The sequence below is a fragment of the Quercus suber genome, unplaced genomic scaffold (assembly GCF_002906115.3).
Source record: "Quercus suber isolate HL8 unplaced genomic scaffold, Cork oak 2.0 scaffold_144, whole genome shotgun sequence".
Lineage (NCBI taxonomy): Eukaryota > Viridiplantae > Streptophyta > Magnoliopsida > Fagales > Fagaceae > Quercus > Quercus suber.
In genome coordinates, this window is record NW_027069605.1 from 182 (window position 1) to 17398 (window position 17217).

Consider the following 17217-nt stretch of genomic DNA (forward strand, 5'->3'; position numbering starts at 1 on the left):
ACCAAGAATATTCCAATTCCTTTGAAAGAAAATTGCATGATAGCCATCCGAACCTGGGGCTTTCAAAGGGGGGAGAGAAAGAACAGTCCTCAATATTTCTTCAGGCAAGGGGATGCTAGAAAGCCATTGGTAGTGTTCAAGTAAAGGATTGTTTCGACAGTAATGTCTAACCATTGGGAATTGAGGGGCAATGTGAGGAGAGGCAGATGTAAACAGCAACATGAACGCAACTGTAATATGGGTGATTAAAGATTCCCCAAACCCATAAGCCCGTGAAATCTTTAAGGGTCATAATATGAGACTAACTTTGATTTTGTAGCATTTTAAGGTGAAAGAATTTGGTATTAGCGTCCCCATAGTTCAACAATGTGATTCTAGATTTAAGTTGCTAGAAAAGAAATTCTTGGTGAAGAGTATGGTTATAGTCATTAATAAGATGTTGTTCTAGCGAGCAAAGAAATGCTAAAGGTTTGCATGATAGAGCAATTTGAATACCTCGAAGCCTAGCCAAGAAGCGGTGCTTTTTTTGAAACAAATTCCCAAAATTAATTTTATTGTAGTCTATGATGTTACTAGTTAAGTGTTTTAATCGGTGTTGGAACCTAGATAGGGAGGATGAGGATGGCGGGAGAGATGCCGAGGAATTCCACCAGAGTTGAAAAGGAAGGATCCGTAAGCCACATATGTTCAAATTTAAACAGTTTAATCGATTTACGAATAGTAGGATTAGTATCTAACAATATAAGGCAATGGTAAGATTTAGTACGAGGAAGATAGTGAATTTCTGACCTAGGAAAAAGAAGCTTCCATTCAGCGTTTCCTAAGCCTCTATCTAACCGTTCCTTTATATTACGATACCAAATCGGGTTCTTATTGGTCCAAGTAAATTTGGGTCCATGAAAACCTAAGTCCATAAGTCCACAATAATCAAGACAATCCCAGAAAGCATTTATTCTGGAACTAGTAAGAGGCAGACCCCCCATTTTTTCATCTTGAAAAAGCATATCATTAAAATCACCTAATAGGACCCATGGTAATCTAACAGATGGTAATAAATCTTTTAGATAATTCCACAAAATTTTGCGCTTTGTAAAATTTGGTGAAGCATAAATAGTTGTAAGAAGAAAAGTATAGGAGTTAGTTGGTACCTTGATGAGCGCATGGATACTATATTCACTGGCAGTGACAATATCCACTATGAGCCTACTATCCTCATTCCACAGCATTCATATTCCTTCTGAAAAGCCTATAGGGTCAACCCTTTGGGAATGAGAGTACGGAAGGGTGTCAATATCTGCATGGGCTCGGTCATCAGCAATGCGGGGTTCAACAATTATTAGAATTTGAGGGCAATGCTGATGATAGATCTCATGTGCATGGGTCTGAAAAGCTTCATTTCTTGCTCCCTGGCAGTTCCAAGCAGCTAGCTTCATGGATGTGGTGTTGGGGTTGAGATAGTCATTGGGACCCTCCTAAAGGTCCTCGGAGTCCTTGCTGTGGATTGAGTGATGCATGGATGAGTCGCTATCATCGTCTTGATCCTGTACAATGGTTCTAGTTCGCTGAGCCTTGGCCAGTACATGGCAGACACGATGAATGGTAGGCTTTGGTTGGAGAACATGGTGATGTAAAGTTTTGCCTCCTCCTCCCTCAGAGCGAGATTGATTTCACTTAGATCTAGAAAGCGAAAAATGGCTTCTGGTAGTGTTGCCGATGACATTGCACTGTCAGAGCCTTCTTGAATGTTCATTGGCATGGATGGTAGTGGGGCTTGCTGCACCAATGGATCCTGAGAAGTTTGCACTGGTCGTTGAACTCATGCATGGCCCCAAAAGTGTCTCCTGTAGCGGCGGTGAGAAGGAAAGTCGATCTGAAGTGGCAAGCTAGGAGTTTGGGTCATTTGGATGCTATGGAAACTAACTCAAGCACAAATCTATCACAAATTTTAAATAAAAACTTCCTTTATTTTATTTTATTTTTATTTACTCCCCCACACCACCTGCCCATCATTTTTTTATTTCTCCTCATTTACACTCCACACCACTTGTCAACCATTCATCATCTCATTTAATCAAACTAGCATTTTATTCCTTGGCTCTTCTTTTTCCAATTTCCTCCACTTCTCCACTGAGTCACCAACCATTCTACCATCACGACCTCACCCATTTTCTCTTAGGTGTTTTCCCTCAACTTTTTCTTCCTTCTCTTCACCATATTTACAATTTCATCCTCGTCTCTCATTTTTTTTTTTTCTTGTTTCAAATTCATACCAATCAAATCTCAAATTTTAGTTGGAATTTACCAAAACTCATTGGAATAGCTCAAATTTTTTTCCAAGGTGGAACAGGTAGGGTTGCCATTCTAATTTGTGATCAAGTATGAGATTCTTTGTCTGTTCAAGCTGAAACAGAATCAAATTCATAAAAATAGTCTAGAAAACCGATTTATCGGGAAAGGAGGGTGCTTAACCCCTTCCCACCTTATAACTTAGCCATCGAACTTAGATCAAAGGTTCTTCGACTAGGACTTAATCAATGTAATTTTACATTTTGTAAAATGTAACTAGGATCGAAGTAATTTAATTCTTAGATTGTATCTAGGACTAAGGCCTTATAATGTTATAGAGTCTTATCCATTCACATGGTTGACCCAATAAATCAAAGTGGGCCGACGTCATGGTTTCTCATAGTAAAAATTTTAAGTTAATGGTTCCCCTTTGTCAGGCCTTAATAGTGGCTCAAAGAAACACATTTCTCTTTCTAGGAATACGAATTCACTTTAATTATTGGATTTATGAGGGAATCGCAACCTTGAGTAGTGGGTTTCATAGGAGGTTAAAAAAATAAAACTAATTTCATGCCGATTATGGTAAATTGGTCAACCAAATCCTACTTAGTTTGTTTCCCTGAAAGGACTGAAGCCCTTTAAAGCTACTAAATTAGAGGAAAGTTTGGCATTAATAGCGAGGGGCAAGCATTTATGATTGGTTTTGGTTTTTGGCTGAAATTTACAGGTGCTTTAAAAATTGAAACAATTTTTTAACATATGCTTGGTTTGCACAATGCATTATCCATGGGCTCATTGGTCTTGCAAGTGCTCTAAGCCCATTTGCAATTTTAGTTCCTTGAACCTAAGGGTGAATGAAGGAATTCTCTCATTTGCCCTCCAAATCACATTTACTTAAATTTCTCAATTGGTTTCTCATTTCGGCTTGGGCCACATAAGAGTAGAGAAAAGTAAGAACAATTGGCTTGGGTTCACTTGGGCCAATAGCTTGTAACATTGGACCTCCTATTTTGTGCTTGAGCCATTTGTGTTGGCCTTACCAAAAAATGGCCCCATACAAAACTCATGATCCTTGTTACGGGAGATTATCTTGGATTGTTAGGGCATTCATATCAATTAGTGCAATTTTTTTTTTTTGTCTATTTTAGCATAAGATTACACATATTCTATTTTACATAACCACATTTTAAAAACACCTATATCAAACTATTTATTTTATTATAAATACATAATGCTAGTCTAAATTTCGTTCGATGTTTATAAATGAATTTCCCTATTCTTTATATGATTCTGACATTTAATTGTATGACTTTGTGATAAGAAATTTTTTTTCAAAGAAATATAATGGTAGTCAAGAGTCCAAAATCATCCAATGACAAGACAACATCATGGAGAAAATGCTTTCCACATCTCCCAAAGGACCCAAACCAAAGAAACATGAAAATGAAAACGAGAAAATAATTCTTATAGGACAGATTTTATTAAAAAAATATATATATTATATTTTTGAGAATCTTATAGGACAAAATTAGCCATCTGCAATGTTGTTTTAAAAAAGAAAAGAGAAAAAAGAAATGATTGTTAGACCTTTAAATTGCTTGAGTTCAGAACCTAAATAAAAAAAAATGGTGTTGTGATCTATATATGTGAAAGAAAAATAATAGAGATTAATTTAGACAAATTTGGAGATCCAGTGAATTATTTATTGGAGGATGGAGGTTTTTGTTTAATTGACGAATCAGGAACAAAGAGAAACAGGAAAGCGAAAGAGCATGAAATGCCACATGCCTTCAATTACAAGATAGTAACAGTATATAAAAAGACAAGATATTGTTGATTTCTCTGTGTCCACAAGGTTTTTGACTTATTCCCTAACTAATTTTTGCGTGCAGTTCACAGCACAGGAACCTTCTTTTTTATTAAAAAAAGAAAAAAAGAAAAAAGAAATACTACAACCCAATCATCTAGGCGCGATCGAGGTGGGGCCCATGTCATGTGCGCACTGCTACTCCAACACCTCCTTTTACATTTTTTATTTATTTATTTAAATTTTTAGTATTTATTATGCATGAGCATCACGCCATTATTGACCCTTGAATTAATGTTTCTTTCTGTTCAAGTTCAAGCCTCTCGAGACTCTCTACCATAAACATAATAATATGGTCTCTCAATATATGGACATGTTTTATTGTAATTAACACATAATAAAAATTTTGTGGACAATTAATCTAGTTTAAAAAGATATTAATTATTATTTCAATCCTAATTTGTTAATTAATTAATTAATAATAATAAATTATATATATATATATATATCAATCACACATACCACTACTTTTTTATCTAAGATGAGTCCATTAGATTTCTTTGTTGGAATATTTAACATGTTTGATGTTTCTCTAGCCATCCTGAGATTACGCATAGCTGATCAGACACTAGGAACATCTTAATTTCCACTCTGATAATTGTGTAGTTAATGAAAAGTTCTGGACAATGACTTTGAAAATTTCGATTAGATATGTACTATTTTTTTTTTTAAAGAATAAATTTAAGAGTTTCGGCTTGATAAATCTTAATTATCTAACTCATATATTTCTTATCAATTAACATTAATTAATTAAAGAAGAAGAAGAAGAAGAAGACTGGCTTCCAAATCCAAATGATTTTAGTATTAATATATCCTTATCGGTGCCATAGTTTCTACGTACCTACAACTATTTCATTTGAATCATTAATAAATGGTTGAAATTTTATGTTAAGCATGCAATAAACAAATAAACAACACATGATTAAAAATATTGTCAGCCAATTTGTGGTGTAGTGTAGTCACGTGTAAAATAAGAGTAGAAGTTTGTGATTCAACTAACCCAAGGTCTCCTTGAGAGTAGAGAGATTGCTACAATTGCGTGTGTGCTCAAACTCAACTTCGTAAAACCCAAACAAACTAATTAAAAAGAAATTACTACAAGAGAGAGAGAGTACTAGAAAAACTGATCAGTGCAATATTAATGCAGAAGCAGAACCATCGTCATTGCACCGGAGTTCTCTCCTCACTCCTATATATATATATGCCTTGTAACATGCAAAACAAATTAATTAATAATATAATGTAGGTACTTTGGTGGTTTCTCTACCCTTACCCTTAACTCTTAAGTATTAAGGAATGTAATGATTGGTTTAATTTGGTACGTACTAATTCTCTCTTTTTATATATATATATATATATATTATGGACGATCTGTGATTTTTCTAATTCATTCTTGTAAGAAGAAACAACTAAAAAAATTCCTCAATCTACAACTATAAAAGTTAGATCATTTTGTAGTTGTAATCTAGTTATGTAATGTATTATAAACTCGATTTAAAACACTAGTATTACTAATTTTGTGTGTGTTCTAATAAGTATTACAGTTTACTCCAAATATATATATATATATATATGTGTGTGTGTGTGTGTGTGTGTAGGAATGTTTATCCCACATTAGTTGTGCATGTCTAGTGTTCTCTGTTTATGACTCCAATCTACGACTACGTCATTTTGTAGTTATACTATGGTTATGTAATGTATTATAAATCCGGTTTAAAATACTAGTATTACTATTTTCATATATGTTATAATAAGTTTTACTGTTTATTTAAAAAAAAAAAAAAAACCCCTCATCTCGCTAGCAATAAATGTACAGAATACTCTTTATATATATATATATATACACATACATATGTATTTGTTTTATCTCGGAATAGGGGAGGGTACATGTTAGCAGAAAATAAGGGACCAAAATAGTTAAATTAGCAGAGTGCTGGACTAATAAATAATAAATTAAAAATCCCCATATATATATATATAACAAGAAAAATATTCAGAAGCGTAATTCTTGGATGATGATATACTTAAAAAAAAAAATTTTAATATTTTTTTTTTTTTTTGAGAATCATATACTTCAATTATTAACGGAAGACATTAATGTGTAGTTGACCCTGTCTATAGTTAGTTCCTGCTGGCCAACTTTTAGAATTTTCACAAAGGCCACAGTTGAGGAATTTAATACATGCTGAGTTGCTGACCGAGCCAAAGGGGAAAGAATTAAATACTAAAATAAATTAATAAAAACACACACACACATAAGAAGATGCCAGATATATATATATATATATATATGAGGCTGGAAAGTAGGTGCCATCTCTTAATTAGAAGCTGAGAAATCACTTTCTCGATAGAGTTATCTCAAAAGGCATTCAGATGATGATAAGCTTCTTTATTTATTTCATAAAATTAAATTTGTTGAAACTCAAACAAAATAAAAATAAAAATAAAAATAAAATTGTATTTTTCTCAACCAAATATAAAAATAACAACAACAACAACAACAATTTTGTATATTTCGCAATCAAAATAGACACTGTTATTTTACATCTAAAAATCTATAATTAAAGGGTGTAATAAATTAATTTTTTTTAGTTTCAAATTCAACAAATTAAACCTTCAAATCCCATAAAAAAAAAATTAACCTTCAAATTTTTTTATTAAAAAAAAATCAAATTAACCCTATAGTTTCAATGTCAAAAAGTAACAAATTAAATCTTAAACATAATATCATTCACTTAAATTAGTTGAGAATGTTTCTCAAAAAAAAAAAAAAAAAAAGTTGAGAATTAATTTGATTCTTTTTAAAATTTCAAGATTTTATTTTTTCCTATATAAAAAAAAAAATTATTTGTTACTTTTGAAATTACATTGTTTAGTTGGTTACTTTTGAATATATAAAGTTTAGTTTGTTACACCCCCTACACTTGTTAACAACCTTATTTAGAAAATTCAACATTTTAAAGAAATACCATTTAATGCATTTTCTTTTATATTATATGTTTTCAAATTCCAACACCCTTCTCAAAAAAAAAAAAAAAAAAAAAATCCAACACTATCCTTATTAATTTAAACTTTAATGAAAGAGTGGTATTGAATTTTTGCATAAAGTAAGGGGTGTGTTAGGAAATTTATATATACGTTTGACTTTTTTAAAAAGAACTTCATTTTAGGTCATCATAAAATGAAATAGAGGCATAAGTCCTAACAATTTGGAACGAAGTAATTTTTCATTTTTCTTCTTTTTCCTAAAAATTGAAAATGACACAAGTAGGTTTTAGATTAATATATTCCGTGTTACAAAGTCTATAAAAAAAAAAAAAAAAAAAAAAATCCAACACTATCCTTATTAATTTAAACTTTAATGAAAGAGTGGTATTGAATTTTTGCATAAAGTAAGGGGTGTGTTAGGAAATTTATATATACGTTTGACTTTTTTAAAAAGAACTTCATTTTAGGTCATCATAAAATGAAATAGAGGCATAAGTCCTAACAATTTGGAACGAAGTAATTTTTCATTTTTCTTCTTTTTCCTAAAAATTGAAAATGACACAAGTAGGTTTTAGATTAATATATTCCGTGTTACAAAGTCTATCATAATGTTATTGAAATAGTTTGAAAGATGACAAGTCCACTCAAGTAAACATCAAGATCGCTCGTGCAATTATAACTCAACAAACAATGAGTTCATGAGTAAATTGCGAGTTACGATCCAGTAAGATGTGTAAAATTTGAAATGGAGTGTAACTCAAAGACTTGATTATACTATACTTTGTGCGACTACATAAACATAAGGTTAAATGATTTCTTGAGGTGATTGAAGAGTGATATGCCAGAGTTCTCTTATTAAAATCTTGATGTCTTCTTTCTCCTGAGCCAAACTGAAAATACATTGATGTACCTATTCTTCTTTTGATCCCAAAGATAGAGTTAGTGCGAGACTTGTTTAAAACCACAGATATCCTTTCTAGTGAGTTTGCTATATCAAATCTTCTATTAAGAATATAAAATGAGAGAGAAAAACTAAATAGTCTGTATATTCTGTGTAAAGAATAATGTACAATAGAGAGCCTTATTAGGCTAGGTATATATGCAGTACAAGTAATATGAGTAAACTACAAGTATAGTATACTGAGCTAAGCCTAATGGGCTAATCTAGTCTAAACTATACACTAACATCCCCCCTCAAACTTGAGGTGGCAAGGAGGAAGCCAACTAGAGTTTGGATATAAGATCTTGAAGACGACCAAGCGGGTGAGTCTTGGTGAAGATATCAACAAGCTGATTAGCAGAAGAGATGGAGAACAACTTGAGATTGCCTTTCTTGATGCTAGCGAGTGATGTGGCAGTCGATCTCAATGTGCCTAGTGCGTTCATGGAAGACATCATTATGAGCAATGTAGATAGCACTACGATTGTCACAATAAAGAGGAGCGACAGTGGGCTATGGAGCATCCATGTCAGCCAAGAGCCAGTGAAGTCAAACAAGCTCGCAAGTGGTGTCAGCAAGGGCACAATACTCAGCCTCAGTACTATAACAGGAAACCACATCCTGCTTCTTGCTACGCCACGAGACAAGAGAAGTACCCAACAGGAAACAGAAACCTGTGATAGAGTATCGATTAGTCGGATCACCTGCCCAATCCGCATCTGAATAAGCATGAAGCTCGAGAGAAGATTGAAAGGAGTAATGGAGACCATGATAAAGTGTGCCCTTGACATATCGGAGAATCCGAAGAATAGCAGCATAGTGGACAAAACGAAGGGCATCCATGAACTTACTAACCATACCCACAGCATGGAAAATATCCAACGAGTAACAGTGAGATAAATTAGACTACCAACCAATTGACGATAGCGAGTAGCATCAAATATAGGTTCACCATTCAAGGGTGTGAGTTTTGCATTGTACTCTAAGGGAGTGGAAACAGTCTTGTTGTCGGTGATACCAGCTTTGGAAAGAAGATTAGGAGCATATTTAGCTTGGGAAAGATAGTATCCACTAGAGGATGAGGCAACCTCAAGCCCAAGAAAATAACTGAGAGTGCCCAGATCTTTCATCTCAAAATCCTGACTAAGGAAGTGCTAAAGAAAGCGAATACCTGCAAAATCATCTCTGGTAATAATCATATTATCAACATAAAGAAGAATAAGAGTAATACCAGTAGAGGATCAACGGACCAAGAGAGTAGTGTCATGAGAACTGGAAGTGAAACCTTATTGAGTAACAACTGAGCTAAACTTTTCAAACTAACCTCGAGGAGCCTACTTGAGGCCATAAAGAACATAGTGAAGGTGACAAACTTAACTGCCTAAGTATGGATAGCTAGGGGGTGGTTACATGTACACTTCTTCTTGGAGGTCTCCATTGAGGAAAGCATTCTTCACATCCATTTGATAAAGAGGTGAACGGCGAATAGCAGCCACAGCAATGAGACATCTGACAAATGTAAGATGAGCAATAGGAGCAAATGTTTCCTTATAGTCAATGTCATACTCCTGAGTAAAGCCCTTGGCAACGAGGTGAGCCTTGTATCGTTCAATAGATCCATCAGCCTTGGTTTTGACCTTGTAAACCCACCTACAACCTACTATAAACTGACCAGGAGGCAAATCAACCATATCCTAAGTGTGATTCTTATGAAGGGCATTTAGTTCTTCGTTCATAGCTTGCTGTCAAAAAGGGTCAGTACGGGCCTTACGATAGGCATGAGGTTCATAGAGGGTGGCAAGAGCAAAAAAGCAGTGATAATAATTGAGATAAGAGTGAGGAATGCTTACCTGGGTGGAACGACGAAGTTCAGGACCAATAGGAGACTCAGGAAAGGGTGGTGCCACAAGATCAAAGACAGGCGGGTCATACGCCGAGGATGGAACTGAAAATGAGTCGTCTGGAGAGGCAGTCAAGGTTGAAGAATCCTCCATAAGTTCAAGATAGAGAGAGAGGAAAAGATCAGTAAAAATGGGATACTCTGAGGAAGAGGACACAGGAAACTGCTGAAGACTTATGAAAGGATGATGTTCCCAAAACTCAACATGACGAGAGACACAAAGGTGATGAGAAATGGGATCATAGCAACAAAACCCCTTTTGAGATATACCATAATCAAGGAAATAACAGAGACTAGCACGAGATTGGAGCTTTGTTCGTTCATGAGGAGGAAGAGAAACAAAGCAAACACAACCAAAAACCCGAAAAAATGAGTAGTCAGGGGTTTGACCATAGAGAAGCTCGAATGGTGATTTGTTATGTGTAGTTGGTGAAGGAATACGATTAATAGTGTACACATTAGTGAGTGCGGCTTCACCCCAAAAGCGCTCAAGAAGAGAGGTAGAAATGAGAAGGGTACGAACAACATTAAGAATGTGACGATGTTTTCATTCTGCACAACTATTTTGTTAAGAGGTGTAAGGACAAGACCGCTGAGGAAGGGTACCATGACTATGTAAAAAGGATAGGAAAGATTTATTATTATATTCTTAAGCATTATCTGATCAAAAGACTTTGATGGTGTGATTGAACTATGTTTCAATCATTTTATGAAATGTTTGGTAAATAGACACAAGTTCAGATCTATAGTGAAGTAGATAAATCCAAGTACATTGAGAAAAATCATCCATAAATATGACAAAATATTTAGATCCCTCCTCAGTGGGAACAGGTGCAGGACCCCAAATATCAAAATGTATAAGATCAAAAGGTGCAGAAGAAAATGAGTCACTATCATTAAAGGGCAATTTTGTTTGTTTGCCAAAATGACAAGAAGTACAATCAAAATTTTGAAATTGAACTGAACCTAAATGACCATGAGAAGCTAACAATTGAAGACGAGATAAGGATAGATGACCAAGACGAGCATGCCATAGATCAGGTAAAGGGGTGGTAGTGGTAGCAGTTGCAGAAACAACTTGTGAAGGAATCTTCAAGTCATGAACCTCAAACATGCGACCAACCTTACGGCCTATCCCAAGCGCTTGACCCGTCCGAGGATGTTGTACATCCACACTTTGATTAGTAAATAGAAGATCTATGCCTAATTCACAGAGTTGACTAACATAAAGCAAATTAAGGGATAACTTTGAGATATGAAAAGTGTCACTAAGGGATAAACAAGGAGATGAGATTATTCCTTTATGACTAACAGGCATAAGAGTTTCATCAGCAGTGTAAATGGTAATTGGATGTTCTAAGGGTGTCTTATCAGAAAATTAGGATTCATCAAGAGTTATACGGTTACAACATGTAGTATCAAAAAACCAAAATTGTTTACCTAAGGTGATAGAAAGGGCAGTGGAAGTGTGGGATAAAACCTGTTGAACTATTGCCTCCGTAGTAAGTGAGGAAACCAAAGATGGACCTGTAGGAACTGATGGATCTGAAGGACATACAGCAGCTACCCGAGAAAGAGAAGCTTTATTTTGCTCTAGCATAAATTTTTGCAGTTTATAACAAACTGAGATGTCATGGCCTTTGACATGGCAAAACTCACAGCGAGTACCTTTAGAAGATTGAAAGGTGGGACGCTCAGAGTTTATTCGTGGAGGAGAGTAAATGCAGCAATGGGAGGTTATGGAGATGGTATAGCCAATACATGATCAAATGATGACATGTGATGAGTAGGCCGACGGTTCTCCTTAAAAATGAGCTCATTGACTGCAGCATCAAGAGAAGGAGTAAGAGATCGACTAAGCAGAGAAGCCCTAGTAGGCTCAAAATCCTCACATAAACCCATCATGAAGTGCATAAATTTATGGCAATCCTAATATTTGACAAAGAGCTCAATGTCCTTAGAACACACTAGTGGAGGATCTGCAGCAAATAGTTGTTACCACATAGTAGAAGTCCGAGAATAAAAATCAGAAATAGACTGACTTATTTCTTGGCACATTTGATAAAACTTTAATTCAATGTAGAACTCCAAGCTTGCATCATTAGTACAATTATAGCAATCGGCCAGAAATTTCCAAGCAGCCTCAGTAGTCTCAAGACGAGGAAGAAGATTATGAATGGAGGGAATAGAGGTATTGATAAACCAAGACAAGATCTTACTCTGAATACTCTCCCATTCCTCTAGGCGGTCTTCATAATCATCTGTTGTAACAGCAATCTTATAAGCATCTTTAGCAGCTGTGACTTTGGACTTAGGGTTTGGTACTGGCTTAGGAATTGAACTAGTCATATATCTCCACAGTTTACGACCCTTGAGAAAGATAGTCATATTCTGAAACCATGCATGATAGCTAGTAGGACTATCCAACATAATGGTGGTAGGACAAATAATATCTCGTTTGTTTTGTTAAGCCATAATGAGAAAAATGACCAAAAAGTGGAATTTAGAGACCTCAAATGAAGAAACGGAGCTCAAAATCGGAATCTACTTAAAAAAACTAAGCAAGACAAGCCCTGTTGAAAAATTTTGACTTTAGCAAAAAAGTCAACAGTCAACAGTGCTAGTCAATGGTTAAAGTCAACTACTGACGTCACTAGGGCTGATGTGTGCTGACATCACTAGGGCTGACGTGTGTTGGTGCGTGGGGAGCATGACGGAGTGTGAGGGCGTGTGAGATTAGGCGGTGGCGCGTGTGAGTGCGTGGGCGCGTGTTACTGCGAGACCGAACCTTCTGGTGGCGTGTGGGAGCGTGTGCAATTTCGAATGGAGGTGATTCGGGTTGGGTTTTTCTCGGAATTGTGCAATCTATCAATCTGTGCTTTCAGTTTGGCAGGCTTATGGATAGAAAGACTGGATCTGAGAGTTTTTGGTGTTGTGGGTCTGACGACGGTAACTTGCTTCTGACAGTGGGCACTAGACGAAGGCAAGGGCAACGGAAAGACGCCGAGGAAGACCACAGGTGCCAGAAAGTCAAAGCATTGGCTCTAATACCATGTTAAGAATATAAAGTGAGAGAGAAAGACTGAATAGTCTGTATATTCTATGTAAAGAATAATGTGCAATAGAGAGCCTTATATAGGCTAGGTATGTGTGCAGTATAAGAAATACGAGTAAACTACAAGTACAGTATACTGGCTAAGCCTAATTGGCTAATCTAGTCTAAGTTGTGCACTAACATCTTCAAGGAGTTCCTTGGAGGGCTAAAAGTTTCAATTTGTGCAGATAAGATTCATTAGTGAAAAGATTACTGCGGCAGGAAGACAAGCAAAGCATTTGCAAGACAAAATTTTCCTTCAAACTAGTTTGGAGGAATTTCTTCCAATTTACTATGTGATGATTTATAAGATGGACAAAGTTTAGCTACAAAATTGGTTGTAGTCTTACTCAATATTATTAACATTACTACATATTTCAAACATCTAACTGTTAGATTGCGTGTTCCTTACACTCTTAATACACATGTCAAATTTTGTGCCAATCAAATATTATTTACTATATGATCTATAAGATTATATTTTATGCATAATTCTAAATTACAAAAACTTACAATTTAAACAATTTATTGATAACATAGTTATTGATCTTTAATTTTCTAAAAATTTTGCAAGCATGGAGGGTATAAGAAAAAAATATAATCCAATAGTGGATTTGTCAAAATTCATTTCCAATAAAAAGATATTGAGTATGGTTGTAATCTTAGACTACAACTAATTTTGTAACTAAACTTTGTCCTTATAAGATTATTCATGTGCATTATTTAAACAAGTCAGAACTCATTTAAAAAGTCACATGACATAGATGGTCTCTTTAACTGTCATGTAGTGGGTTAGAGGAAGTTTCCTCCAAACTGATTTGGAAATAAACATTTTCCTTGTAAGTATAGGCTAATATAAATTTTCATTTATAGTGGATTTTCTAACAAAATTAAATTCTCGAAGTGGTTTTTCCTTTGAAGATATTATTCCTTTGTTTTTCACTTCATTACCCAATTCGTGTGCGCTTATTTATTACTTTTAGATTCAATAATTGTTACTACTATGATTGATATATCAACTTGTACATAAAATCATCATGAAACAAATGTCATAAATTGAAATTCTATTATATGTGATAATAAACTTGTGAAATTACTCAATAAATCCACTGCATATATACATATATATTTTCAGATAATCCACTGCATTATTAGTTACTGGTGTGTAATCCCATGCATATGCACGGGTACAATTAAAAACAATTACAATTACATGGTTCAAATTATACATTTTTTTGATATATTATTTAAATTATACATGATATTAGCTTGCACCCTTTTTAAACTATACACTTCTAAAAATATGTAATAATTTCTCATACATACATACATGTGTGTGTGTGTGTGTGTGTGTGTGTGTGTGTGTGTGTGATTTAGAATTTAGATAGACACGTGGCATAAAATTAAGAATCCAATCGAAACCTAATTGGATTTTCTTTGAGTTTTGACTTATCATTGGATACTACATATATAATATCAATTCATAATCATTGTCCGTGAAATTCTACTAAATACAACACAAAATAAAAGAATAAATTGGTTTAATAGTATCTCCAAAATTGAATGGAGATAAGTACATGAGATTGTTCAACTTAATTACAATTTGTTACGTTCAAGATCCTAGCATACAAAATATCTAAATCGAAATAGTATAAAAAAAATATGCTCATTAGTTCAAAGAAAAAATAATTGCAAAAATCTAAACAATTTAATTTGTATGGAAAGCTAACAAAAGCAAAATTCAATTTTGAATCTAATTAAATTTTCTTTAAGCATTGGTTATATATATATATATATATACACACGATTAGTTTTTTTATGATTTATTTATATTGAACTCCTCATTTTCTACATTTTATTAACTCACTTGGCACAAAAACTAAAAAACTTACATTAGATGAAACACGTGGTACAAAATTAAATACTAATTAAATTCCAATTTTTACACTAAATTAATTAACTTGGTACAAAAATTTAAAAACTTAAATTCGATGGGACATGTGATGCAAAATTAGACTCTAATTGAATTCCAATTTGAAATCTAATTGAATTTTCTCTTAGCTTTGCCTATTAATATAAATATAGATATAAATTAGTCACAGACTCATGCAATACATAGGAATAAATAATTATTTTGTAGTTATTGTATAATATAAATTTATTCTCTAAATTTTTTGGAAAATAATTTGTTCTCCCAAAAAATTAAACAATTTCTAAGATTTTTTATCTATCTCAAAAAATATATCATCATTTTATTATTTTGATTTGTTTGATTGATAATATTCATTTTTAGGCGATCCGTATTTTGCTAAATTATGTTATTGTACGTTATATTTTCCTAATTTTTTCATGTACAATTATACTGTCTTCATTCTCTTAAAAGAGATTATCATATTTATAATTTTTCTTATCGTAGGAGTAGTTTCGAACTATTTATTTGGTTTTGTTTACTAATATAGATACATGAAATTGAAACTACATATTTCTCAAACATTTCTAAGAGACTATACTATATTATAAATTTAATTATTTAAAATAATATGTAGAAAAAAGTAAACTTTATGTCTAAAATTGAACACTTCACGTATTGAAATGAAAGAAAATAATTTGTATAACAATGTAAAGAGAACATGATCTAACAACAACAAAAAAAGACTACATACACTAACACTATCATTTATTTAGATTTAATTGCCTTTAACTGGACATTTATATCATATTTATTATTGCTACACTCCTGTTCAGCCTCCTCATCTACCACATCATTGGTCACATCATTATTTATTTATTTTTTTGACAATATTAAATATATAAATATATTGGCTTTACCAAATTCATCTTGGTTAGTTTTAACTTTACATATTCATCTACTTCAATTTTGATGTTATAACTAAATAATAAATCAATGAAAATTAAAACAAAAATATTGTCTATACATATTCATCTTGAGCAGTTTTAATAGTTGATAGACACGTACAAATACATAGTCAAGATTGTTTTTTGATATAAATTCAAAATCTCACTTCCAAAATAACTAAGTATTATGTCAAAAAAAAAAAAAATCAAACAAAAGTTATAAAGGGAAGAGAGAAGACTTATGATAGAAAACTATAAAAAAAAATAAAAAATAAAAAAACCAAATCGAATTAACCAAAAATAGCATTTTAAAAAATACAATGATTCATCAACCTATTACAAAAAAGAATAAATTATATATATATATATATATAGAGAGAGAGAGAGAGAGAGAGAGAGAGAGAGAGAGATACTTGGACATCCTGTAATTGTTTTTGGCTTGGTTTGTGCTTAAAGAGTTGGTTTTTTGGTAAAGCAAATTTGAAACTTTTTAAGTGTGGTTGGTGGCTTGGTGCAGCAGTAAGAAGCTGAGAGAGTAGTTTTAGCTTAGCTGAGTATAAAGTTTTAAAGCATTTTAATGGCGGAGGCGGCAAAATATCAAAAAAGTAAGGCAAAAAATAAATAAATAAATAAAAGTAGTGTTTGTGTTTCGGACATCATTGGGAACCAAAACATTTTATAGTACTACTAAAAGGCTGTCCCGTGTTTCACTGAACAGTGTTTGAACTTTGATGTAGCTGTCCAGTGCCAGTGCGCTACTGTGGGAGGCTTTTGCTTAAGATGACTCAACCTTCCTTTTTTTTTTTTGAAAAATTACATTTTACCTGATTATGATTTGACTACTATAATTTTGTTTATAAATTTTGTTTAATTTGACTACTATCATTTGGGCTAAAATGAAATAAGCAAAAATACTATTTTTGTTGCAATCAATTTGTCTATGTTATTTTTAATTTGCAGACAATTTCTATTAATAAGTTGACTGCAAGAATTAAATTAACTACATATTAAAAATAACAAAAATTAAATTTATTGCTACCAAATGCAAGGACTAAATCAATAGTCTCCAAAATGGTATTTCCGCCAATAAAATATTTAGGATTTTGTCCCAAATATTCATAACAATTTCATTTTAAATCAAAGTATCAAACTTAAGGAGTCAAAATGTAATAACTAATAATTGATAATTTGTGGGATTAAATTGTAATTGATCAAATAATAAGGAGTAACTTGTATGTTACTACATTTTACCCTATAAAGTTTAGGAAGGCTTTCTTAACAGGGTT